Source organism: Oryctolagus cuniculus, chromosome X (genome assembly GCF_051225735.1).
Source record: "Oryctolagus cuniculus isolate XC-2025 breed Fujian yellow rabbit chromosome X, ASM5122573v1, whole genome shotgun sequence".
Taxonomy (NCBI): Eukaryota; Metazoa; Chordata; class Mammalia; order Lagomorpha; family Leporidae; genus Oryctolagus; species Oryctolagus cuniculus.
This window is the reverse complement of record NC_142888.1, coordinates 46,299,799-46,327,736: the sequence shown is the minus strand read 5'-3', so window position 1 is coordinate 46,327,736 and position 27,938 is coordinate 46,299,799.

Below are 27,938 nucleotides of genomic sequence, written 5' to 3'. Positions count from 1 at the left end.
TAATAGGATGTACTCATTCAGATGTTACTTTCTATGTACGCCTATCAATTCTAATGGAATCACCATCTCCCCTTTCCCTCCCCCTCTTCTACCTAGTCTGAAAGTGAACACAGATGGTTTTCACCTTTCATTTTGTATTACTTTCTGTTGTCTTGCAGTGATGGCCATTTCTGTTGCTATCTTCACAAACTGTGACACATTATGCTAGGCCAGAAATCTGGTTTTAGTCTCATCTTCTCCTGGGTCCAGTTTCTCTCTCATGATGATGCTCCTACTTCTCAGGAGTATGACTCTCACCATACTGATAAACCTTCAGCCTTTGGTCGTCTTTGACTATCTTCAGTATTAACTCATGTAGTATGAATAGAAAACAGCACACTTACACATCTTGCCAGATAAACTAGGACACGAGTATGTATTGGGCATAACATTTTCCTCAATAATTCTGTGGAAAACAGAAGCTTTTTCCAGGTCTCCCACGTGGGCTCAAGGTCCTGAGGACTTGGGCGATCCTCCACTGCTTTCCCAGGCCATAGCAGAGAGCTGGTTCAGAAGTGGAGCAGCTGGGACTCGAACCAGTGTCCATATGGGATGCTGGTGCGACACATAGCAGCTTTACCCGCTACACCACAGCGCTGGCCACAAGGCAATGATTTTAAGAATGACAGAAAGAGGACCTCAGTGAATCCATTCTGCCACAAAAATAATGAAAATATTCACAAATAACTGAAATTAATTATTTCAAAACTCTTGCAATTAACCAAAGCGGAAGGATGAAATGAAAATCATATATCCCAGAAGAAGTAAACTTAGTAGGACAGCAAATGACTAATTTCTAAAAGTCTGTTTTAAAGTTGTGGTAAAATATATATCATATAAAATTTACCTCTTTAAACATTTTTAAGTATAGAGTTCAGTGGCTTAACTAAAATCATACTGTTGTGCAACATGTACCACTACCCAGTGTTTCCATTAAGTAAAAATTAAGACTCTATACTCATTCAACTGTAACTCCCAATTTCCTCTCCTGACAACCCTTGACACACACTATTCTATTTATGTCCTCATGAATTTGACTATTCCAAGTACTTCACATAAATGAAATCATACAATATGACGGTTCTCAAAATTCCTATGGAAAATGCACATTATGAAACACTATGCATGTATTTCATTTTTTTTGTACCGAAATAAGTGTATCTTTTAATTCCACTGTTCCACAAACTTTTTGAAGTATGTTAGCGTTTGTTCTGCTGTTTCTAGTTTATTTCACTTTGTATGTCTTCAGTGATCATCCATGTTGCAGAACGTATCAGAGTTTCATTCTTTTTAAATACATACTCCTTTTATGTTTTCTTTCTTTCTTAATAGAAAGAGAAAAGATTTTTTCATTTTCATTTTTGCAAAAGCATATCTTTAATTTAGTTTATAATCACAGGCTTAATCACTAAATAGTTCCACAAGTAAAAAGTAGAAATACTATTACTCAGTAGGAATGCAGAAAATGGCTATAAACAATAATCAGATCTAAAGATGTCAGTTCTACTCATATATATTCCTCCACTACATCAGCTCACAAGTAAAAAGTAGAAAGAACACCGTTCAACAGGAGGAGTATAGACACTTTAATACATGTATACTATGTGTACTGATCAGATTAGAGCAATCAATTTTTTGTTTTCTATTACTTTATAATTGAAGGCTTTTAGTTTCATTCTTCTGCTTGTTCATAAAATACATAGTAGGTTATCATGAACTATAGTCACCAAACTAGGCTGTGTAGCACAAGGAACTTATTATTTGAACTATGATTTGACACCCATTACCCAATTCCCTCTATTTCCCTACCCCTCTAAGTCTCTTGTAAAAACCATTCTGTGTTCAGATTGAAACTTTTTAGCTTCTGCATATGAGGGAGACTATGTTGTATTTGTCTTTTTGTGTCTAGCTTACTTCACTTAACCTGATATCCTGCAGTTTGATCCCTTCTGCTGCAAACATCATTCTTTGGTATAGCAGAATAGTATTCCATTGTGTATAGGTATACACAATTATCAGTTATTAGATGGATTGTCAATTCATCTGATGATAGACATCTCGATTGACTCCATATCTTTTTTGGTGTGAATAGTGCAATAAGCATGGTAGCACAAATATCTTTTTGATACAATGATTTCCTGTACTTTACAAATATATTTAGTAAGAGGATTGCTGGATCAAATGGCAATTCTATCTTTAGTTTTAAAGGAATCTCCATACCGTTTTCCATAGTAACTGTAATAATTTAAATTCATATAAAGATGCATGGATCCCACTTTTTCTATGTCCTCACTAGCATTTGTTACTTTCTGTATTTTTGATAATAGTCATTCTGACAGAGATGAGGTGGTGTCTAATTGTAGTTTTTATTTGAAGTTCCATGATGACTAGTAGTATTAAGCATTTCTTATTATACATATTGGTCACTTGCATTTCTTCTTTTAGAAATATCTATACTGGTCCTCTGCCTGTTTCTTAATCGGACTGGTGTTGTTTTTGTTCCCCAGTTTTTTGAGTTCCTGATATGTACTTGATATTAATTCTTTATCAGATAATAAACTTGCAATTTTTTCTCCCATTCTGTCTAATGTCTCTTCATTCTGTTAATTGTTTCCTTTGTTGTACAGAAGCTTCTGAGTTTGAAATAATCCCATTTGTCTAGTTTTGCTTTTGTTGTCTGTGCCTTTGGGGTCTTTAAAAAAAACATTGCTATCCTGATGGATTAAACTGTTTCCCCTAAGTTTTCTTCTGGTAATTTCAGAATATCAGGTCTTTTATTTAGATCTTTGATTCAGCTTTAGTTAATTTTCACCTTCAGTTAATTTTTTATATTGTGAAAGATAAGAATCTAATTCTATTTTTCTGCATATGTATATTCAGCTCACAAATACCATTATTTGAAAAGGCTATCCTTTCTCCTATGTATGTTCTTAGCACTTTTCTCAAAATCAACTGATAGTATGTCTATAGATTAATTTTGGACTTTTCTATTCTGATTCATTGCTCTGTGTGTCAGTTTTTATGCCAGGACTATGCTGTTTTAATCACCATAACTTTGTAGTATAGTTTGAAGTCAGATATTGTGATGCCTCCAGTTCCTTTGTTCTTCTGAGGACCACGATGGCTATTCAGAGTCTTTTGTGGTTTCGTATGAATTTTAGTATATATTTTCTAATTCTAAAAGAATGTCATTGGCATTTTGAAGGCAATTGTATTGAATCTCTAGATTGTTCTAGGAATTATGGATGCTTTAACAACACTGATTTTCCAATACACTTTCCACTTTGTTGCGTCATTTATGTTTTCTTTAATCCATTTTTATAACTTTTATATACAGATTTTTAACTTCCTTAATTAAATTTATTTCTGATTATTTAATATTTGTAGATATTTTAAATGAGATTGCTTTCTTGATTTCCCTTTTAGGGAGATAATTATTGCTGTATAAAATGTTATGGTGACTTGTATGTTGGTTTTGTATCCTGTGACATTACTGAATTGATTTTTCAATTCTAAGAAGTTTTTGATGTTTAGGTTTTTCATGTCTAAAATCATGTCATCTGCAAACACATGTATTTTACTTCCTCCTTTCCAATTTTGATTATCTTTATTTCTTTCTGTTCCCTAATTGGGTTTCAATACTGTATTGAATAATGGTGGTGAAGGTGGACTTCCTTGTCTTGTTCCAGATCTAAGAGGAAATCTTTTAGCGCTTCTTCATTCAGTATGATGTTGGCTGTTGAAATGGTGTATCTAGCCCTTGTTATTTCAAAGTATACAGCTAATTTCTAGAGAGTTTTAATAATGAAGAGATGTTGATTCTTTTCAAATGCTTTTTCCAGGTTTACTGAGATGATCATGTGATTTTTATTTTATTCTGTTGATGTGATTTGTTAGGTTTAATTATTTGTGAGTGTTGAAACATTATTTTATATCTTAGGTAAATCCAACTTCATTGTGATATATGATGTTTTGGATTACTTCTATGTAATCTTTTTTTTTTTTTTTTTGACAGGCAGAGTGGACAGTGAGAGAGAGAGACAGAGAGAAAGGTCTTCCTTTGCCGTTGGTTCACCCTCCAATGGCTGCCGCGGCCGGCACAGCGCGCAGATCCGATGGCAGGAGCCAGGTACTTCTCCTGGTCTCCCATGGGGTGCAGGGCCCAAGGACTTGGGCCATCCTCCACTGCACTCCCGGGCCACAGCAGAGAGCTGGCCTGGAAGAGGGGCAACCGGGGCAGAATCCGGTGCCCGACCGGGACTAGAACCAGGTGTGCCGGTGCCGCAAGGCGGAGGATTAACCTATTGAGCCGCGGCACCGGCCCAGGTTGTCTTCCCTATTCTTATTTTCTTGTTTCTTGGATTGGTGCGATTGTTGTTCGGAATTTGTGGAGATAACCGTTGGTTTCTTCCTCCTCCTCTTCCCCCTCCCCCTCCTCCCCCTTCCACCCTCCTCCTCCCCCTCTCCCTTCCCCTCCTCATTGATTTTGTCTTTGATTTTTCACTGTGGTGGCTTTCATATTTGGACTATGTCTGACTGGATTAGTGGAGTGCCTGCTTTCAAGGAGTACCTAGAGGCGTGTGGTGGTAGTTACCAGGGAGCTCTGTTCAGTGCTCCAGAGTGAAGGGCATGTCTGGGATGACACAGCTGGGTAAATCTTTTTTTCCATCAGAGTGGAGATTTCTTCTTGTCTGTTGGCGCAGACTCAGCTGAGCTCCTCGCCTCAAAGGAGACCAGTGCCTGGGTGCTAGCCCCAGTGGGTATATTATTCATCCACTCTACCACAAGCACCACATAAAGGATCTGTGCAGTCCTCAGTATAAACTCAGATTCCCCAGCCGTGTCTCTCACCAGGTAACCAGGGAGCTCTGAGTGTGTGGGGTCTCCCACGGTGACTGCCCAAAGTCCCAGCCACACCTTGAGTCCTTTCACGCAGCCTCAGTGATTTCACTCCTAGCACACAAGCCTCTCATAGTCCTGGGCACCCAACCCCCTGTCTAATCTCTCCACCAGACTCATGTGGCTCCGCTTGGCTGGTTGCTGGGCATGGACACAAACTGGCACAGCTATTATTTATGTCCAAAATGGCACCTGCTCTCTGTCAGCTTGTTACAGGACATCTTTGCAGGATGATCAGGGAGAGAGAAACGTGTCCCCCCTTTGTTTTTTCTCCTCTAAGCCGAATTCCCTCTAGGCTCTTCCTGCAGCTTTTTCGTCAGTGGCTTGGGCTACTGCAGTCTGTTCTCTCCTTGCTTTCCAGTGTTGGTGTGGAGGATCTCAGCTGGCAGGATCCCAAGTTGTGGACGTCATCACCCTCCATGTAGGTCCACTGTATTCCTCCAATTTATGCAAAGTTTCCTGTGCTATTTTTCTCCTTAACTCTTCCCTGAGACTGTACTCTTTCCACTTTTTTTTATACCAACATAAATGTATCTTTTAATTCCATTTCCATTAATTTTTGGGAGCAGCTTCATATTTTTGGTCTATTCAAATAACTGGTTTGGTTATAAAGGCTAACATCAAAATATAAATTATAACACCTATATATCATCATCATCATCATCATTATATCCAAAGGTATGTCTTGCACATAATAAACAGTTAATACATTTTAGCTAATGTTGCTTTCCATCATAATTCCACGGTAATTATTTAGCTGAGTGGTGACTGTGTCTGATGCTAAAGGTGCTATATTTTTGGTAATATTTATAATCCCACTATTCAATAAACTTTTAAAAAGCAGAGGTCAGGTCTTAATTATTGCCATTCATGCCTAACAGAAAGCCTGGCAGGCAGCTGGTGCTGAACAAATGTTTGCTGAATCAACGAATGAAACAATATCAGATTCATGATAATCATCAACAGCATTACAATTAGGATGTAGGCTAATATCTCTAATATCTTATGAGCAAAAACTGCCTTGTATATGTGTATCACTTTTGTCCTTTAAAATTCATCCTTCCAATTTTAGTGCAAAGGAAATGGCTCAAGCCACCACCATCTCTCACCTGAATTCTGCTCAGCTTCATAGCAGATAGCATCACAGTGGAATAGGATCATGTGTAGAAGAGATTATACGAAAGTCAGGGCTAGGGAAGGGCCAGGATCACTATTATCCCCTCACATGTCCACAATGGTCAGGGCTGGACCAGGTCAAAGCTGAGAGCTGTGGGACCAGTCTTGTGCTATAGCAGATTAAGCTGGCACTTGCTAGGAGGGCATTCAGAATTAGAGTGCCAGCTTAAGTCCTGGTTGCTCCACTTCCAATCCAGCTTTCCTGCTAATGCATTTGGGAAGGCAGCAGAAAATGGCCCAAGTACTTGGGCCCCTACCCGCCATGAGGGAGACCAGGATGGAGTTCCTAGCTCCTGGCTTCAGCCTGGTCTAGACTTGACTGTTGCAGCCATTTGGAGAATGATATTTCTTTCTATTTCTGTCTCTGTCTGTCTGTGTCCCTCCCTTTCTGTCTTTCTATTACATAACTAAATAAACATTGAGAAGAAGTAACTGGAAGCTGGAACGCAATCCAAGTCTCCCCTGTGAGTGGTGGGAACCGTTACTGGAGTTGTCATCCTTGCCTCTCAGGGTTTGCATCAGCAGGAAAGAGTCAGGAGCTGGAGCTGGGCATCAGACCCAGAAACTCCGATACGGAAAGCAGGTGTCTCAACCTATATTTTAATCTGTAGGCCAAACAGCTCTCTCTATGCCCACTATTCCTTTTTTTATTTTTTAACTTTTATTTAATGAATATAAATTTCCAAAGTACAGCTTATGGATTACAATGGCTTCCCCCCCATAACATCCCTCCCACCAGCAACCCTCCCCTTTCCCACTCCCTCTCCCCTTCCATTCACATCAAGATTCATTTTCATTTCTCTTGATATACAGAAGATCAGTTTAGCATATATTAAGTAAAGATTTCAACAGTTTGCACCCACATAGAAACACAAAGTGAAAAATACTGTTTGAGTACTAGTTATAGCATTAAATCTCAATGTACAGCACATTAAGGACAGAGATCCTACATGAGGAGTAAGTGCACAGTGACTCCTGTTGTTGACTTAACAAATTGACACTCTTGTTTATGGCATCAGTAATCACTCTAGGCTCTTGTCATGAGTTGCTAAGGCTATGGAAGCCTTTTGAGTTTGCCAACTCTGATCTTATTTAGACAAGGTCGTAGTCAAAGTGGAAGTTCTCTCCTCCCTTCAGAGAAAGGTACCTCCTTCTCTGATGACCTGTTCTTTTCACTGGGATCTCACTTGCAGAGATCTTTCATTTAGGGTTTGTTTTTTTTTTTTTGCCAGTGTTTTGCCTTTCCATGCCTGTAATACTCTCATGGGCTTTTCAGCCAGATCTGCATGCCTTAAGGGCTGATTCTGAGGCCAGAGTGCTGTTTAGGACATCTGCCATTCTATGGGTCTGCTGTGTATCTCGCTTCCCATGTTGGATCGTTCTCTCCCTTTTTTATTCTATCAGTTAGTATTTGCAGACACTAGTCTTGTTTGTGTGCTCCCTTTGGCTCTTAGTCCTATCATTATGATCAATTGTGAACAGAAATTGATCACCGGGACTAGTGAGATGGCATTGGTACATGCCACCTTGATGGGATTGAATTGGAATCCCCTGGTATGTTTCTAACTCCACTTTTTTTTTTTTTAAACTATCTTCTCCCAGACTTGAGCAGCAAACTCCCTCCTTACTCCGTCATCTTAATCCAATCTTTCTTGTATTTCTGTGCTATCATTTGTATTGTCTCCTTTTTAATATCTAATTTAATTTGTTTGAATTAGTTCTCTTTTCTTTGTTAGTCTAGCCAAAGCTTTTTCTGTTTCATATTTTCAAAAAATCAGTCATTTTATTGACACTTTGTATTTGTTTTAGTTTCAATTTAACTTATTTCTCCTCTGATTCTTATTATATCCTGCCTCCTGCTAATGTGGCATTTTGTTTTTTCTTATTTAAGTTTTCGAGGTACATTGATTGTTTATTTGAAACCTGTCTTTTTTTTAATGTGTGCAATTATTGCTGTAAACTTCTCTCTTAGTACTCTTTTGGCTGTATCCCACAGATTTTGATACATTGTATTTCCCTTTTCATTTCTTTCAAGATATTTTTTCAGTTTCCTTTTAATTTCTTCAATTATCCATTGGTTATTCAAAAGAATGTAATTTTATTTTCATGTATTTGTCAATTTTTCTATTGTCTTTGTTGTTGATTTCTTGTTTTATTATGTGTTATTTCCTCTTGCTGTATGGAAATATTTACCATTATATAGTGCCTTTTCTTGTCTCCTCTTAACTGATTTCAATTTAAAATCATTTGAAGTATGGTCACTTGGACTAACAGTTACAATACCTGCATATCACCTCAGAGTACCTGAGTTGGATTCCTGCCTCTCTCTTTTTCCCCTGATTCCAGCTTCATTTGTGGACCAATATTTTGAGATTGAACCAATAGATGTCATCTCTCTCATGCTTGCTCCTAAATCAATCAATCAATCAATCAGTTAAAATCTATGTTACTTGATATAATTATAGGTATCCTTAACTTTTTTTGTGTCTAATTTGTGTGGGATATCCTATTTCAACCAGCATAGAGTTGAGCTTTGCTCTTTTCATCAGTTTGTCTTCTAAATAAATAATTACTTTCATTTACATTCAAGATATTTATTTATTTATTTATTTTAGGTCATACTCACACTGATAGGGGGAGACATGCACACACACACACACACACACACACAGGGATCTTGTATCTGCTGATCCTCTACCCATATGACTGCAATGGCCAGAACTGGGCCAGGCTGGATCCAGAAGCCAGGAGCTTCATTCAAGTCTACCATTTAGGTGAAAGGGACTCAAATACTAGGGTCATTTTCTGCTGCTTTTCTCAGGCCATTAGGAGGTAGCTGGATTAGAACTGCAGCAACTGGGACAAGAACTGTGTCCACATGGGATGTCAGTTTCACAGGTGGTCGCTTTACCTTTTATGCCATAGCACTGATCCCTATTTAAGATAATTATTTATAAGTAAGATCTTACTACTGTCATTTTGATACTTGTTTTCATTTTTTGGTAGTTCTCTCTTTTTCCTTTGGTTACATTATTTCATTTTGATTAGGTGATTTTCTCTGGTATTGTACCTTGATTCCTTATCTGTTATAGTTTTTACTTTGTGTTGTCCACAAAGCTTACAAAAAGATATTTTGGTTATGACATCGATTATTAAAGTAAGTAAAGAATTTAAAAAAAATTCAAAGAAATGTATATAGAACTTTACATTGTGTTCCATTCTTCCTTATAATCTGAATTTTGATATCCCAGCTTATGTTTTTCTATAATACCTGTCTCTTAACATTAACGTAGTTATTTTTTTAAAGATTTATTTATTTATTTGAAAGGCAGAGCCAGAGAGAGAGAGAGAGGTCTTCCCTCTGCTGGTTCACTCCTAAACTGGCTGCAGTGGCCGGAGCTGAGCCGATCCGAAGCCAGGAACCAGGAGCTTCTTCCAGGTCTCCTATGAGAGTGCAGGGGCCCAGGTGCTTGGGCCATCTTCTGTTGCTATCCCAGGCCATAGCAGAGACCTGGATCGGTAGTGGAGCAGCCAAGTCTCGAACAGAAGCACATATAGAATATTGGCAGTGCAGGCAGTGGCCTTACCCGATATGCCACAGTGTTGGCCCCCGTAGTGATTATTTTTAAATTATTTTTCTCTGCAGTCCTCATACTAACAATGTGATTGTTTTTTGCATCATGTTTACTATGCAAGAGCATTTTGAATAATTCTGTATAATTTGCTCACTCCTTATCAGTGACTTCTCTACCTTGTGATATATCATCTTACTCATTAGTATTTCTTTCAGTCTGAGGAACTCCTCTTCAATTTTCTTGTAAGACATATCAATTGGTGATAAATTCTCTCCGCTTTTGTTTGTCTAGAAATGTCTATTTCTACTTTATATTTGAAAGATCACTTTGTTAGATACAATATTGTTGGCTGGAAGAATTTTTTCTTCCTTCGGCATTGTAAAAATCTAATTCCATTCTCTGCTAGCCTGCAAGATTTCTGCTGAAATGTCTTGGTAAGATCAATTGGGACCCCTTCATCTTTATCCTTGGAGAGCTTGATTATAACCTGTCTTGGGTTAGAGATATTTATTGAATTGAATCTGACAGTGACCTCTGCTCTTCCTATACCTGAATAAATGTATCTTCCTCTATAATTGAGAGGTTTTCTGTTATTATTGTTTGGAATGTACTTAAATCTTTTTGACATTTTCAAGTCCCTCTTGAACTACATTTACTCAGATATGTAATTTTTTCAATCTGTCTCAAAGATCCTGTGAGCTTTCTTTATTCCTCTTGCTACTTTTTTCCCCTCTGGATGTATTTTCAAATAGTCTCTCTTCGGCTGGCGCCTTGGCTCAATAGGCTAATCCTCCACCTGCAGCGACAGCACACCGGGTTCTAGTCCCGGTCGGAGCGCCGGATTCTGTCCCGGTTGCTCCTCTTCCAGGCCAGCTCTCTGCTGTGGCCCAGGAGTGCAGAGGAGGATGGCCCAAGTCCTTGGGCCCTGCACCTGCATGGGAAACCAGGAAAAGCACCTGGCTCCTGGCTTCGGATAAGCGGGGTGTGCCGGCTGCAGTGCGCAGGCCGAACCGGCCATTGGAGGGTGAACCAACAGAAAAAGGAAGACCTTTGTCTCTCTCTCTCTCTCTCTCTCTCTCTCTCTCACTGTCCACTCTGCTTGTCAAAAAAAAAAGTCTGTCTTCAAGCTTACTGATTCTCTCTTCTGTTTCAGCTGTACTGCTGTGAATATCTTCTTTCATATTTTTAATTTTGCTTAGTATACTTTTCAGTTGAAGGATTTGTTTTATTTTTTAACATACCTCCATTTCTTTGTTAATTCTCTCCATTAGAGCATTGAATTATTTGTTTTCTATTTAAGTTCATTGAGTTTCCTCAAAATAACTATTTTAAATTATTTATTTGATTATTTGATAATGTCAGATCTGAGATATCTGGTTAATGGAACTTTATTTTGTTCACTAGGGGAGGTCACGTTTCCATAAGAGTTCGTGACACTTGTTGGCATTTTATGTCATTTGCATATTGAAGTATTGTTACTTTTTGTCAGACTTAGTATTCTAGGTTTGTTTGCAGTTGTTCTTCCTTGGTTTCTAGTCTGCTTGTTAGGAGGCTGTGGACTCTTCTGCCACTACAGCACTAGGTGGCACCCTAAGTTGAGATATCTTGCAAATCACATGCCAATATTCCCTCACTGCCTCAGTGATGCCCTGAGATCAGATTTATCTATTCCTAAATCTGTGTATATGAATACATGGCATTTGTATACCTTACATAAAATTTTAAAAAATTAAATTTTTTTTAAAAAATAACAAACAAAAAAGAATCTTCAGTTTGCATGCTGCTCAGAATCAACCACAGAGGTTTTGAAAAGGAGGTATTCCATCCCTACAAGCCTCCTTCTGGAGCTGGGTCAGGCCCAGACACTTAGTCTGTGACCACCAATACAGCAATAACAGATGACACCTGGAGCTCACAGTTCACCCCTCTAGAGTAGTACAGCACAAGGATGGAACCAAAGCACACACTGTTACGATGCATCTGTTGATGATGCAGCTATCTATAAGTCATGCAGGTTAGAGTGAGAACCAATCAACTGGATCCACAGGACTCCACTAGGTACCTCGGTTGGACCAGGGACTCCTCCCATGGGTTCTGGCCTGGGGTCTGCCTGATAGTCCCTGATAAAGATGTTTCTTCAAGCCCAACACTGAGTCCCAAGACACCATCCTATATATTTTTTCTTTCTGCTCAGAGATGGAGGAATCGTGATTAAAGGCAGTTCCTTGACTGTTCAGGCTGGCATAAGCTGTTTCATACCTGGGTTTACAATCACCAAGGCCTAAAATGCTGCAGGGGTACATTGAAGACCCATACAAGTCTGACACTGATACATAGCAATACAAGTCTGTCCAACCAGGGCGCAGACCTCCCCCTGATGCTGGAACAAATCTGGAGCCTGCACCTGTAATAACTAACTTGGGAGTAGAGACCCTTAGGTCTTACCAGGTGCTGGATCTCATAGCAGAAGTGCAGATCTGAGCTCCAAGGCTCCTAAATTCCCTTTCCTGGTCCACTCCCCAGAATCTGGAGTCTTGACTGTGTGCCAATGGTTGGAGGAGGAAGAGCAGAGGAAATCTCTTAGCTGTCTGGCTAAGCAGAGTCCAAAATTCAGTCTGCAGGTACAAGTCCAAGGACAGGCACAGAAAGACCCTGTCAAGAAGTGTTTATTGTGGCAGAACTGGTGTTGGATTTCAACTATAAGTTCTGGATTTAATTTACTCTTCTCCTGAGCAAGAAGCAATACACTTGTTTCCACTCTATGCTACTTGGAATCAGGAAGAAGAGTGATATACACACTTATGCCTTTTCTGCTCCTTTCAATGCATCGTTTCTTATTGTTACACTAAAGTTAGGCTTTAGTGATCTTTCATCTGGCTTTAGTAGCTTCTGTGAAGGTGACTTGACAAACCTGATATAACCCCAGTGTCTGGAGAGTTAGGTAATCCAGAGAGATATATCAACCAAGACTTCCAACCTGGAGTAGAAGTCATTGAAGTTATACTGGTGAGAACAATTTAATGGTAATTTTGATGAATTGCTGGAAGCTGAGTTGGGATTAGCATGAAACCGAGAAACTCTTGGGAACAACAGTCTTGGAAAGAGACACTTTCTTTTTTTTTAAAGGTAGAGTTTAGTTTTTGTTTTTATTTATTTATTTATTTGAAAGTTAGAATTACACACACACGTGCACGCGCACACACACACACACACACACACACAGAGAGGTCTTCCATCCAATGGTTCACTTCCCAGTTGGCCACAACGGCCGGAGCTGGGCAGATCCGAAGTCAAGAGCTTCTTCCAGGTCTCCCACACGGGTGCAGGGGCCCAAGGACTTGGGCCATCTTCTACTGCTTTCCCAGGTCATAACAGAGAGCTGGATGGGAAGTGGAGCAGCAGGGACTCAAACCAGCGCCCATATAGGATGCTGGCACTGCAGGCGGTGGCTTTACCCATTAAGCCATGGAAAGACACTTTCATAGTATGTTTTTTTTCTCCATCAGGTCCTCGTGATGAGGTTATAAAAATATTCCTTCTAAGAACTGATAAAGAGATTGGAAAAATATTCATTATGAAATGCACCCAGAATTTTTGTCATAAGCATGTACTACTCCACAGGAAAAATAACTTGCCAGATCTCTGTTTGGAAACATCTTTTCATCTAGAAGAAAGAATTTTCTTAACACATTCACACTCCAGCTCCTTATAGATTTTATGTATCATTTAATGGGAAATAACAACAAAATCCCCATAGACTATGATTGTTGATGCTTCAAGAAAATATATTGGGAAATGCATCAGTCATGATAGAGAATAAGGAGTTATAATAAAGACCACAACACTCTAGAAATCATCTCTGATTTTATTTGAGTCTTTTCTCTTTTTTGTTACTACAATGGCTTATCAATTTGGTTTATTTTTTAAAAAGCTGGCTCTTCATCCTATTGATCTTTTTGTTTTTATTTTTTAAAAAATTATTTTATTTATCTGAATGAAAGAGTTAAGAAAGGAAGAGACACATACACAGAGAGATTCTCCATCTACAGACTTACTTCCTAAATGGCCACAATGACCAGAATAGGGCCAGACTGAAGCCAAGAGTTGGGAGTATTCTCTGGGTCTCCCATTGTGGGAGTAGGGGCCCAAGCACTTGGACAATCTTCTGCTGCCTTCCCAGGCACATTAGCAGGGAGCTGGATCAAAACTGGAGCAGCTGAGACTTGAATTGGTGCCCAAATGGGATGCTGATGTTGTAGCTGGCGGCTTTATTTGATATGCCACAGTGCTGGTGCCGATCTTTTAATGTTTTTAAACTTCTATTTTGTTTATTTCTTCTCAAATTATTTTTTGACAGGCATAGTGGGTAGTGAGAGAGAGAGAGAGACAGAGAGAAAGGTTTTCCTTTTGCCGTTGGTTCATGCTCCAATGGCCGCCATGGCTGGTGCGCTGCGGCCGGCGCACCGCACTGATCCAAAGGCAGGAGCCAGGTGCTTCTCCTGCTCTCCCATGCGGGTGCAGGGCCCAAGCACTTGGGCCATCCTCCACTGCCTTCCCGGGCCACAGCAGAGAGCTGGCCTGGAAGAGGGGCAACCGGGACAGAATCCAGCGCCCCGACCGGGACTAGAACCCGGTGTGCCGGCACTGCTAGGTGGAGGATTAGCTTATTGAGCCACGGTGCCGGCCCAAATTATTCTTATTATTAATAATTTCTATTAACTTTTGGTTTGGTTTGTTCTTGTTTTCCTAGGTTCTTCAGGTACATTATTAGATTATTATTCTGATAACTTTCATTTTTTTTGGTGTAAGCACTTAATGCTATAACCTTTCCTCTTCACATTGCTTTTGCTCTATCCCATAAATTTGGATATGTGTGCTTTCACTTTTATTAATTTCAAGTTGTTGTTTGATTTTCCTTTTAATTTCTTCTATAGTCCACTGTTTATTCAGGAGCACATTGTTCAGTCTCTAAAATTTCTAGGTTTCCTTTTTGTCGATTTCCAGTTTCATTCTACTCTGATCATAATAGATACATGATATGATTTTAAATTTTTTGAATTTGTTGAGATTTGTTTTATGGCTCAGTATATGGACTATTCTAGAGAATGTTGCATGCACTGATTAAAAATGTGTATTCTGCAGCTGTGGGATAGAATGTTATATAGATGTCTATTAGATCCATTTGTTCTACCGTGTAGATTAGCTCTGCTGTTTCTTTGTTGAAATTTTGTCTGGTTGATGTATCCACACATGAAAGTGGGATGTTGAAGTCGCCCATCAAAATTATATTAGAGCTTATGCCTTCCTTTAGATATAACACTTGTTTTATAAAACTGGGTACCCTAGTATTAGGTGCATATACATTTACAATAATACCTTTTGTTTAATTGATCCCTTGATCATTATAGAGCGACCTTCTTTGTCTGCTTTAACAGTTATTGTGTTAAATTTTATTTTTTTCTGCTGAGAGTATAGCTACTTATGCTTACTTTTGACTTTCATTTGTGTGGAATATCTTTTTCTCTTTTCTATCCTTTCACTTTCAGTATGCGTGTGTTTTTACTAGTGAAGAGTATTTTTCGTAGGCAGCTTATAGATGGGTCTTGTGTTTTGTCTGTTAAGCTACTCTGCGTATTTTAACTGGGGAATTCAGTGAACTTTCATGAAAGTTTGTTTTTGATAAAGCTGCCATTTATCCATAAAAATTCCTATCCTTTGCTTTTAATATCCTTTGCTCTTATACTAGTAGATTTTCTACCTTCACATTTTTTATGATGCTGAATGTGACATTTCTTAATACCATTTCATTTGTAGTTAAGTTCTAATGTAAATTGTGTAGGGTACACCATAATTTAATTCACAGAAATTGCCTTTCATTGTTCTTATAAGTAGATTCAAAATGTTTCATATAGTCTGGGAGCTTGCAAATAAAACAATAGAAACTTCCAAATCTGCAATACAAAAATAAAAACAATGATATAAAAACATAACAGAGAATCTAAGAATCAATATCAAAAGGTATAATCCTAGTGAAAGTGCTGTACCAAGAAGAGAAGACAGAAAGAACAGAGCATTATGTTATTTTTGGGGTAAAAAATATGAGAACTTTCTAAAATCAGTGATGGATACCAAATCACAGATCCGTGGAAGCTTAGGATGAATTACAAAATAACCATATTAGACATTTTACAGGAATACCATGGAGATATTGCAGCTTTGTTTACAGACCACTGCAATAAAGCAAATATTACAGCAAAAAATGTCACAAAAATGTTTGGGTTTCTTGGTGCATATAAAGATACATTTATCAGTCAGGAAAGTGAAGAGGCAACCAACAGAATGGGAAAAAAATTGCAAACTATGCAACAGATAAAGGATTAATAACCAGAATCTACAAAGAGATCAAGAAACTCCACAACAACAAAACAAAAACTCACTTAAGAGATGGGCCAAGGAGGCAAATAGACATATTTCAAAAGAGGAAATCCAAATGGCCAACAGACACATGAAAAAATGTGCAGGATCACTAGCAATCAGGGAAATGCAAATCAAAATCATAATGAGATTTCACCTCACCCCAGTTAGAATGGCTCACATTCAGAAATCTACCAACAACAGATGCTGGCGAGGATGTGGGGAAAAAGGGACAATAACCCACTGTTGATGGGAATCCAAACTGGTCAAGCCACTATGGAAGTCAGTCTGGAGATTCCTCAGAAACCTGAATATAATCCTACCATTCAACCCAGCCATCCCACTCCTTGGAATTTACCCAAAGGAAATTAAATTGGCAAACAAAAAAGCTGTCTGCACCTTAATGTTTATTGCAGCTCAATTCACAATAGCTAAGACCTGGAATCAACCCAAATGTCCATCAAGAGTAGATTGGATAAAGAAATTATGGGATATGTACTCTATAGAATACTATACAGCAGTTAAGAAAAACGAAATCCGGTCATTTGCAACAAAATGGAGGAATCTGGAAAACATCATGCTGAGTGAAATAAGCCAGTCCCAAAGGGACAAATATCATATGTTCTCCCTGATCGGTGACAACTAACCGAGCAACTAAAAGGAAACCTTTTGAAGTAAAATGGACACTATGAGAAACAGTGACTTGATCAGCCTTTGTTCTGACTGTTGAGGAACAACTTACTATTTTATTCCTTTTAGTATTTTTTGTTTTACTTAACACTATTGGTTGAACTCTGTAATTAACACACAATTATTCTTAGGTGTTTAAATTTAACTGAAAAGTGGTCCCTGTTAAATATAAGAGTGGGAATAAGAGAGGGAGGAGACGTACAGTTAGGCACATGCTCACTCGGACTTACCCCTAATGGTAGACTTAGAAACTTGCCAGGGGATTCCAATTCAATCCCATCAAGATGGCATGTACCAATGCCATCTCACAAGTCAAAGTGATCAATTTCAGTTCATAGTTGATCATAATGATAGGATTGTCAAAGGGATCACATAAACAAGACCAGTGTCTACTAATACTAACTGATAGATTCAAAAAGGAACATTGGAAGTGGGATACACAGCAGACTCATAGAATGGCAGATGTCCTAAACTGCACTCTGGCCTCAGAATCAGCCCTTAAGGCATTTGGATCTGGCTAAAAAGCCCATGAGAGTATTTCAGGCATGGAAAGCCAAGACACTCTGGCGAAAATAATTACCTAAATGAAAGATCTCTGTGAGTGAGATCCCAGTGGAAAGAATGGGCCATCAATGAAGGAGGTACCTTTCTCTGAAGGGAGGAGAGAACTTCCACTTTGACTATTGCTTTGTCTAAATAAGATCTTAGTTGGCAAACTCAAGAGGCTTCCATAGCCTTGGCAACTCATGACAAGAGCTTTGGGTGATTACTGATGTCATAAATAAGAGTGTCAATTGTTAAGTCAACAACAGGAATCACTGTGCACTTACTCCCATGTAGGATCTCTGTCCTTAATGTGTTGTACTATGTGAATTAACGGTATAGCTAGTACTCAAACAGTACTTTATACTTTGTGTTTCTGCGTGGGCGCAAACTGTTGAAATCTTTACTTAGTATTTACTAAATTGATCTTCTGTATATAAAGATAATTGAAAATGAATCTTGATGAAGAATGGGATGGGAGAGGGAGTGGGAGATGGGATGGTTGTGGGTGGGAGTGTGGTTATGGGGGGAAAAAGCCACTATAATCCAAAAGTTGTACTTTGGAAATTTATATTTATTAAATAAAAGTTAAAAAATATATGTTTATGCTATTCTGTAGTCTACAGAGTATGAAATAATATTTTGTCTAAAATGTAAATAAGTTATTTAATATAGTTTATCCAATAGCAGACTCTCTCAGAAAGAACATATCAGAGCAATCCATTCATATTGATGAAAAAATATCCTGGGGAAAATTTAATAAAGGATGTGAAATATTTATAAAATGAAAATTACAAAAACACCAATGATAGAGATGGAAGGGGTTGTAAAAAATGGGAAAAAAACTTCCACTTTCCATGTTCATAGGTTAGAATAAATAACATTAAAAAGTCCATACTATCAAAAGTGGTGTACAGATTCAATTCAATCTCCATCAAAATACCAATGACATTCTTCATAAAACTACAAAGAATGATCCTAAAATTCATATGGGCACAAGAAAAACCTCGAAAAGCCAAAATAATCTTGAACAAAAAGAAAAAAATTGAAGGCATCACAATACCAGATTTTGGGGCATACTGCAGTGCTATTTTAACCAAAACAGTGTGGTACTGGCATAAAAGCAGACATATAGATCAATGGAACAGAATAGAAGCTCCAGTAAATAATCTGCACTTGCAAAGATGTCAAAAGCTTTCTTGATGAAAGAACAACCTCTTATACAAATACTGATGAGAAAACTGGATTTTCTCATGGGGAAGTTTGAAACAAGACCCCTGCCACTTACCCTATACAAAAAATTAACTCAAAATGCACCAAAGAATAGACCAAACAGAAGGAATTTCTGATATTGAGGACAGAACTTTCAAAATAAACCAGACAAAAAAGAAGAAAAACAATTAAAGGTATGAAGAAAGACTCTGAGACATATGGAATATATTAAGCAAACAAATATTTGTATTAAAAAATACTGGAAGGAGAAGAAAAGGGAAAGGTCAGTGAGAATTTATTGAATAAAATAGTAGTTGAAAACTTTCCAAGTCTTTAAAGAGATATGGACACCTGAATAAAGGATGTTCAAAGGACCCCAACCAGACTCAACAAAAAATGACCTACTCCAAGGCAAATTTTAGCCACATTGGACAAGGTGAGAAAGTGAGAGAAAAAACATCATGTTACCTATAAAGGAAAACCCAATACTAGCAGCAGACTTCTCACAAAAGCCCTATAGGCTATAAGTGAACTTAGGGATATATTCAAAGTCTTTGAAGAAAAAAAATATTTCAAATGAAAGAAAAAAAAAAAAACACAACCAAGAATACCATAGCCAGAGAAGGTATCCTTAAGAATTGAAGGAGAAATAAAGTATTTCCCAGACAAACAAAAACTGAGAGCATTCATTACCACCAGACCAGGCCCATAAGAGGTCTTGCATTAGAAGTAAAATAATCATAACAACCATCATAAAAACACATGACAGTATTAAGTTCACTAATAGAGATGGTATATTAAAGAGAAAGATAAGAGAATCCAATCTTATTATGAGAGGAAACTACCAAAACACAAAGATAAATAAGAGACATAAATAACTGGAGAATATAGAAATCAGTAAGCAATCACAGAATGACAGGAGTTAGTTCTTAACAATCATCATTAACCTTAAATTTACCAGTGAAAATATATGTCAGCAGAATGAGTTTAAAAAATGTCATTGCTGTCATTGTTGTGCAGCAGATTGAGCAACCACCTGTAAGCCATATGAGCACTAGTTTGAGTCCTGGCAGCTCCACTTCCCATCCAGCTCCCTGCTAATGAACCTGGGAAAGAAGGGGAGGATGGCCTAAGTAATTGGGCCCATGTTACCCTTCTGAGAGATCTAGATGGAGTTCCAGGTTGCTGGCTTCAGCCTGACCCAGCTCTGGCTATTGTGGCCATTTGGGAAGTGAACCAGCAAATGGATTATCTTTCTCTCTGCTTCTCTCTGTCTTTGTAACTCTACATTTCAAATAAATAAGTAAATCTTTAAAAAAAGACCCCATTATATTCTGCATGCCAGAAACTCAATTCAGAGGTAAAGATCCACATAGACTGAAAGTGAAAGGTTGGAATAAGGTATACCATGCATATAGAAATCAATATAAAATATATTTTTATATTTATATAAAATATAAATATATATTATAAAATATGTTATATATAAACAAAATATATTTCTATAAAATATAAAATATTTTTATAAAATATAAAATATAGCTATAATAATATGCAATAATTCAAAATTTTAAAAAGCTCATAAAGGTGAAATGAAAGAAAACTAATTATTAACCTGAAAATATATGGAAGTTTAATAGTAATTAGTAAAAAAAAAAGTACATAGTCAAATTCAGTGTATTCCAATATCGTAATAGTGATGTATAAATCACTTCTTTTTTTTTTATTTGACAGATAGAGTTACACCGTGAGAGAGAGAGACAGAGAGAAAGGTCTTCCTTCCATTGGTTCACCCCCCAAATGGCCACTACAGCTGGAGCTACACCAATCCGAAGCCAGGAGCCAGGTGCTTCTCCTGGTCTCCCATGGGGTGCAGGGCCCAAGCACTTGGGCCATCCTCCACTGCACTCCCGGGCCACAACAGAGAGCTGGACTGGAAGAGGAGCAGCCGGGACTAGAACCTGGTGACCATATGGGATGCTGGCGCCGCAGGCGGAGGATTAACCAAGTGAGCCGTGGCGCCGGCCCCACTTAATTCTAATTTGAAGATTCAAAGACAAAAATGTTAAAGACAACCATAGTTACAATAATGTGTCCTCCATGATTAGTGGATACAGAATATAAAATGTGTAAGTTGAGAAAAAGTAAAACAAATTTTGTGTGGCATAAGTGTAACAGTGTTTTTTTTTTTTTCATGTTCTTTGAATTAAGTTGTTATCAGCTTCTAATGGACCAGTACAGCCATAAGGTGTTTGATGTCGCTGTATGGTAACCTCAAAGAAAAAAATCTATAGCAGATACAAAGAAGACTCAGAAAAATGAGTCAAAACATATCACTAAGGAAAATCATCAAATTACAAAGAAAAACAGCAAGAAAGGAACAAAGAACTGAAAAAAAACTACAAAATAGCTAGAAAACAATGATTGAAATAGTGTACCTTAGCTACAATAATTACTTTAATTATAAATGGATTAAATTTTTCAATACAAAGACTTTAAATAGCTGAGGACTTTTAAATAATCTCAAATCAATTTTAAAGATACACAGGCTGAAAATGAAGGAATAAATAGAAAAAAAGTGATTCAACGCAAGTCAAAAGCAATAGGAAGCAGGGTTATTTATGTTTATATCAGTTGAAATAGACTTTAGGTCAAAACCGTTACCAGAGATCAAGAAGGTAATTATATAATAATAAAGAGATTCCTCATAAAAGTGATGTTAGATTTGTAAATACACATGCACTCAATATAGTGATACCTCAATGTGTTAAGCAAATATCAACATATCTCAAGTTAGAAATGGACAGAAAGCAATATAGCAACATCAATATCATACTTCCTAAAACGGATAGGCAATCCAGACAGAAAATTAGGAAAGTAATATTAGGCTTGAAATACTTTAGAGCAAATGAAGCTTACATAGGCAAAACACTCTCTCCAATAGCAGTAGAGCACACATTCTCCTCAAATGTACATAGAACATCCTCTAGGATAGATTACAGCTAACAAAATCTCTTAAAATTTAAATAAGATTGATGTCACATCAAGTATCTTTGCTGTCACAATGGTGTATACTTACAAGTCAATAACAGTAGGAAAGCTAGAAAATTCAAATATGTGTAAATTAAATAAACTAACAAACAATAAACTAAACACAAATCAAAAGAGATCTGTTGCTAACTCTGCATATCTGAAATACATGAAATTTGCTCACCATGTATAAATAAAAATATTAAAAAACAAAACCAAGTAAAAAAAAACAAATTTTATGTGACAAAACAGAAAATAAACAAGTCTTACAGATATGCAATACAGAGACATAAAAAATCTTGTGAAGAAGACGGAAAAACAACAAAATAAAAATTATGTGACATAGCAAAAGTAGTTCTAAGAAATAAGTTTACAGCACAAAACATTCACGTTAAGTGAAAAAGAGACTTGGGGCCAATGCCAAGGCACAGTAGGTTAATCCTCAGCCTGCAGCGCCGGCATCCCATATGGGCACCGGTTCTAATCCCGGCAGCTCCACTTCCAATCCAGCTCTCTGCTTTGGCCTGGGAAAGCAGTAGAAGATGGCCCAAGTCCTTGGGCCCCTGCACCCATGTGGGAGACCAGGAAGAAGCTCCTGGCTGCTGGCTTCAGATCAGCACAGCTCCGGCCGTTGCAGCCATTTGGGGAGTGAACCAGCGGAAGGAAGACCAACCTCTCTGACTCTCCATCTCACTGTCTGTACCTCTACCTCTCAAATAAACAAATAAAAATCTTTAAAAAAAGAGAGGCTCAACTTTACATTTCAGAAAGAAAAAACTAAACCTAAAGTTGTTGCTAGAGCCACTTGTCACACAGCTCGACAAGGCTAATGTGACATGTTGGAGAACGGGGAAGAATCACACGGAATCATGATAGTCTTTTCAATATAATTTATTATTCAATAATCAATACCACTCATATATATATATATGTATGTATTCAATGCACACATCTAAAGGTCAATACCACACAACATGTCATTAGTTCACAGGTCATAACACACATCTAGGAGTAAGGCAACTTCCAGAAATATCTAGCAATAGTAATAATTATAACACATACAGAGCATAAAAGCTTAACCAATCTAAACACTCATGGCTAAGGATGTAATATGAATGCTGTGTTCTCAAGGTTTGTATTGTGGTCACGAAAAGTCAAAGTCCAGAGTCCAAAGTCCCTGTTACCACTCGGAGAGACAGATCCCAGAACAGTCACTTATGGACAGGAGTCGTGGGATGACTGGCACTCTGGGCAGTAGGCTTGAATTCCAAGACAGATGGCAAGGGGAAGGGTTGGAGAGGTCCAGTCCGGCTCCAATGTCAGGTCTGGCAGCAGCTGGGATGTCCAGGCGAGGTGGGCTCCAGCAGGGTGGTGAGCAGAGCTTCAGTCAGTGAAGACTCAGGCAGAGTTTCACTTGCGTTGAGCCATGGTGCCCAAGGGGATGAAAAGCAGTTGTGAGACTTGTCTTTTTATCCCCACTCTGGGGTAGGTGGGCAGTGAAGCTGCCCTGGTGTGTTGCCAATCAAAAGCTCATCTGATATTGGTGTCAGGGTGTGACCAATGGTGTTTTACGGGTCTTCCGGGTGTAGCCAATCATGATGCAATGGTGAGGGTGAAGTAATGCAGCAGCCAGCTGGTTGGCTTCTTCTTATGATGTAATGGCCCCCAGTCCTTATCAGGCCTCACCACCTGCATCTGTTCTGACAGATGGTCTGGGAAGTTCCTGGTGCTTTAGTGGCCTTAGCTTAAGTAATTTCATTTTGGTTTTGCTTTTTCTCTTTCTTTTTGGGTTAGCAGTGCTCTGTAACTCTTTTGGGACTTTTGTGGGAGCATAGGGAGCAAACAAATAACTAAGTACAAATAAATGAAACAGTGTAGTAAAATGATAGAAAACATTAAAAAATCAAAAGCCAATCTTAGATAAACCAATTTTCATACCTTATACTGAACTAAGGTAAGAAAAAGAGATGACAAAAAAAAAAAAAAGAGAAAACATTACAACTGATACCATGGGAAAACAAGGGATCATAAGAGACCCATATGAACAATGACATATTTAAAAAGTAGATAACCGGCTGGCACTGTCGTGTAGTGAGTAAAGCATCTGCCTCCAGTGCTGGCATCCCATATGGGCGCCGGCTTGAGTCCCAGCTGCTCCACTTTCAATCCAGCTCTCTGCTACGTACTGAGAAAGCAGAAGATGGTCCAAGTGCTTGGGACCCTGCACCTGCGTGGGAGACCTGGAAGAAGCTCCTGGCTCCTGCTTTTGGATTGGCCCAGCTCTGGCCTTTGCAGCCACCTGAGGAGTGAACCAGCAGATGAGAGGCATCTCTCTCTCTCTCTCTCTCTCTCTCTCTGACTCTGCCTCTCTGTAACTCAGTCTTTCAAATAAATAAATAGTTTTTCAAAAACAGTAGATGATCTAGAATAAATGAATAAATTTCTAGAGATATAAAATCTACCAAGACTGAATCATAAATCAATATAAAATTGGAATAGTGAGGAAACTGACTCAATAATCAAAATCTTCCAAAAAAGGAAAGTCCAGTCAGATGGGTTCACAGGTGGATTCACTGAATTAAACCTCATTTCTTTAAAAAGGTAGCTTTCTTCAGGTATTTCATTTTAGAATTAAAAAACTTATTCATACAGTATAAAATCACTAAATATATCATTAACAGAATGGAAGCATATTTACAAGGTCATCATTTAGATGCATAAAAAGCACTTGAAAATTGTTTTTCATAATGAAAACTCAATAAGTTAGTTATAATGGGAATGCATCATAACACAAAAAGCCAAATATGACAAGTCCATAGCTAACATCATACTTAAGGCTGAACGATTAAAAATTTTTGCTCTTAGATCAGGAACAAGATAAACATACTTACATTCACCATTTATATTCAGCAAAGTATTGCTATTTCTGTCCAGAGTAATTGTGCAAGGAAAAGAAAGTAAAATCATCCAAACCAGAAAAGAAATGACATGACATTATTTGGAGATTATGTGACCTTATATATATAGGTAAACCCTGAATATTCTACCAAAAAATCTATCAGAATTAGTGCATCCAGTAAAGTTGTAGAATACAAAATCAGCATGTAAAAACAAATGACATTTTTATATTATTAACAACAAACTAGAAAACAGAAACCACTTAAATTTATAATAACGTGAAAAAAGTACTTAATGAATAAATTTAATCAAGTTTCAAAGTCTGTACTCTGAAAACAGAATACATTGATAAAACAATTTAGAGAAGACAAAAAAATGGAAAGATAATTTGTGTTCTTGTATTGGAAAAATTTATGGGCAAGAATTTTCTGGGTCAGACCCCAAAAACACAGAACACAAAAGCAAAAGTAGACAAGTGTGATTTAATGAGACTGAAGAGCTTCTGCAAAGCAAGTGATCAACAGAGTGAAGAGACCACATACAGAATGGTATAAAACATTTGCAAGTTATACATCTGACAAGGGTTTATACCTAGAATCTGTAGGGAACATAAAAAATTGATAGCAAAATACCAAATAATCTAATTAAAATAGGTGGTAGATTTAAACAAATATTTCTCAAGGGAAGACATCTAAATAGCCAACAGATACATGAAAAAATATTCAACATCAGTAATTATCAGGCAAATGTAAATCAAAAGTATAGTGAGATATCACTTCACTCCAGTTAGATTAACTATTATGAAAAATACAAAAGATAGCAAGTGTCTGTGGGGAAGTGAAGAAAAGGAAATATTTGCACACTGTCGGTGAGAAGGTAAATTAATACAAACATTATGGAAAAGAGTATGGAGGTTCTATAAAAAAATAAAAACAGAACTACTATATGATCCAGCAATTTCCCTACTGGGCATATATTTAAGGAAAATAGAGTCTGTCAAAGATACATTTGCATTCCCATGTTTATTGCAGCATTACTGACAACAGACAATAAATGGAAACAATCTAAGTGTCTGTTCACTGATGAATGAAGAAATGTACATATACAAAATGTAATACTACTCACCCATAAAAATAGGATGAATCTTGTCATTTGCAACAACATGGATGGAGCTACAGATTATCATGTTAAGTGAAATAAATGAAGTACATGAAGGCAAGAAGTTCGGTGTCTGAATCATATGTGGAATATAAAAATTTGATCTCATAAAAGTTCAAAGTATAATGGCAGTTAATAGAGATCACGAAGTGTGGAGAGATGGAGTTACAGAGAAAGGTTAATTAATAGGTGCTAAGTTATAGTTAGATATGAACAAGAAATTCTGGTGTTCTATTGCACAGTAGAGTGACTATATATAATGTTGTTGTACTGCATATTTCTCTCTAAAAAACCAGAATGTAAGATTTTTCATGTTTTCACCATGGAGAAATGTTCAATATTTGAGGAGACAGGTATATGTATTCTGATTTGATATTATACAATATATACATGTTTGAAAAGTCACATAGTACCCCATAATTATGTATAATTTTTGGGTCTGCTTCAAAATTAAAAAAAAAAAATAGTGCTTTCAGCAAATACTTCTGGAACAAATATGTATCCATATGCAAAATAATATGATTAAACCCCTACCTCATACCACATACAACATTTATTCAAAATAAGATACGGACACATAAGCATAAATATAAAATTCTTAGATAACAACATAAAAGTAAATTGTTGTGACTTTATTTGGGGCAATGTTTTCTTAGACTTGACACCACAAAGAAAAGTGGGAAATATAGGAATAAATTAGACCTCATGAAAACTAAAATCTAAAGGAAGCTATCAAGAAGCTGACAACTCACAGAAGGGGAGACAATATTTGTATTGTATAAAGAGTATATAAAAACCTCTTACAACTTAATTAAAAAACAATCTGATTTCTAAAATGTGCAAGGAATTCGAATAGGCATGTCTCCAAAGAAATTATATGGGTGGGTAATAAAATATACACCACCTGATTATTCATCAGTGTGCACTAGCACCTTTAATTTATATTTGGTTATGTGACCTTGCTATGTCCAATATAATATGGTCAGGAATTGAGTACGTGATATTTCTATAATTTAAACTTTAAAAACTATTGTATACGGTTGTTTATTCCTCCTATTCCTTCTCATGTCCATGACAAAAGTATCCATGGCTAAGTCACTGGGGTAATTTAGAGACTCATAGGGAGACCTTATGCTAACTTCTGTCTTAGCTTAAATCAGCTGACACCGTGCCACCACAGCTAAACTACAACTGCATGAGAAATCTGTAATGACTTTGGTATGCGTGTCAATGAGATTTTGTGGTTGTTACAGCATACCTTCTTGAGTTAAGGTTTTTTCATTAATTTGATGGACAACGGAGGGCATTTGACTAAACAGATGAGTGACCCTAGAACAGCAATTTAGATAATTATTGTTCTCGCCAACCTCAGCCTTTAATGGAAATTCATTCAATCCCAATTTTTTAATGACTCAAGAAAGCAGTTACCTTATAACTCTCAGTATAAAGACCCTTCCTCATTTTAGAGAAAATTTGAGAGATTTTCTGCAGAGAGTTTGTGTGTGTGTGTGTGTGGAGCCTAACAATGTTAGTTTTTTTGAAATACATCACATTTTAGGAATGAATATTTCTTTTCCTAATGTTTCATCACTTCTTAGGGAGTTAATAGGGAGGAATCGTGAAAGATTTGTAAAAAAACAAGTCTCTCTTATGAGTGTCTTTGCTCAAAGTACTGTAGGCTAGTCAGGGAGTTAGTGAAGTACAAAGGAGCTGAGAGGTCTCTACTAGTAGTCTTTGTGACATAGCCTTGCACCCAAATTCCATCCCCTTAAGTGTCAATTAAGCATACCCACTGTCCCATCATGCACACAAGCCTCCTCCACCATGAATACGCTTGATGAACACGTGTATGTGGAGCTCCACGTTGAGACACCACGAAAACTTTTCCAAAGATCATCACAGGTACTGAACCCCACCCAAACTCCACCCCATTTGTATATTCATTTAGGGCACCACCCCCAACCCAATAAATGGCAGCAGGCAAATTGAAGTGGGGTACATTTCTTTCCTCATGGGGCTGCCTGAATCCCCTTCTGCATGTGTACCTGTCGCTCCCCCTCTTCGTGGAGGAACGACACAGGACCCTGCGCTGTTCTTTCGTCTGCTCGGCCCTCCCCGGGTTTGCTGCTGGTTCTTCCCGGGTTGGCTACTATCCCTTCCACCTCCGTGGAAGGGCAGTTCCCCCTGGCCACATTCCCCACTTCCGCAGGGGAGCGGCACACCGCCGGCCGGCTCTCTCGGGGGCTGCACGGGTTCCCTTAGATGTTCCCCATAGATGTTCCCCGTGCATGCCGTCTCTCTCCT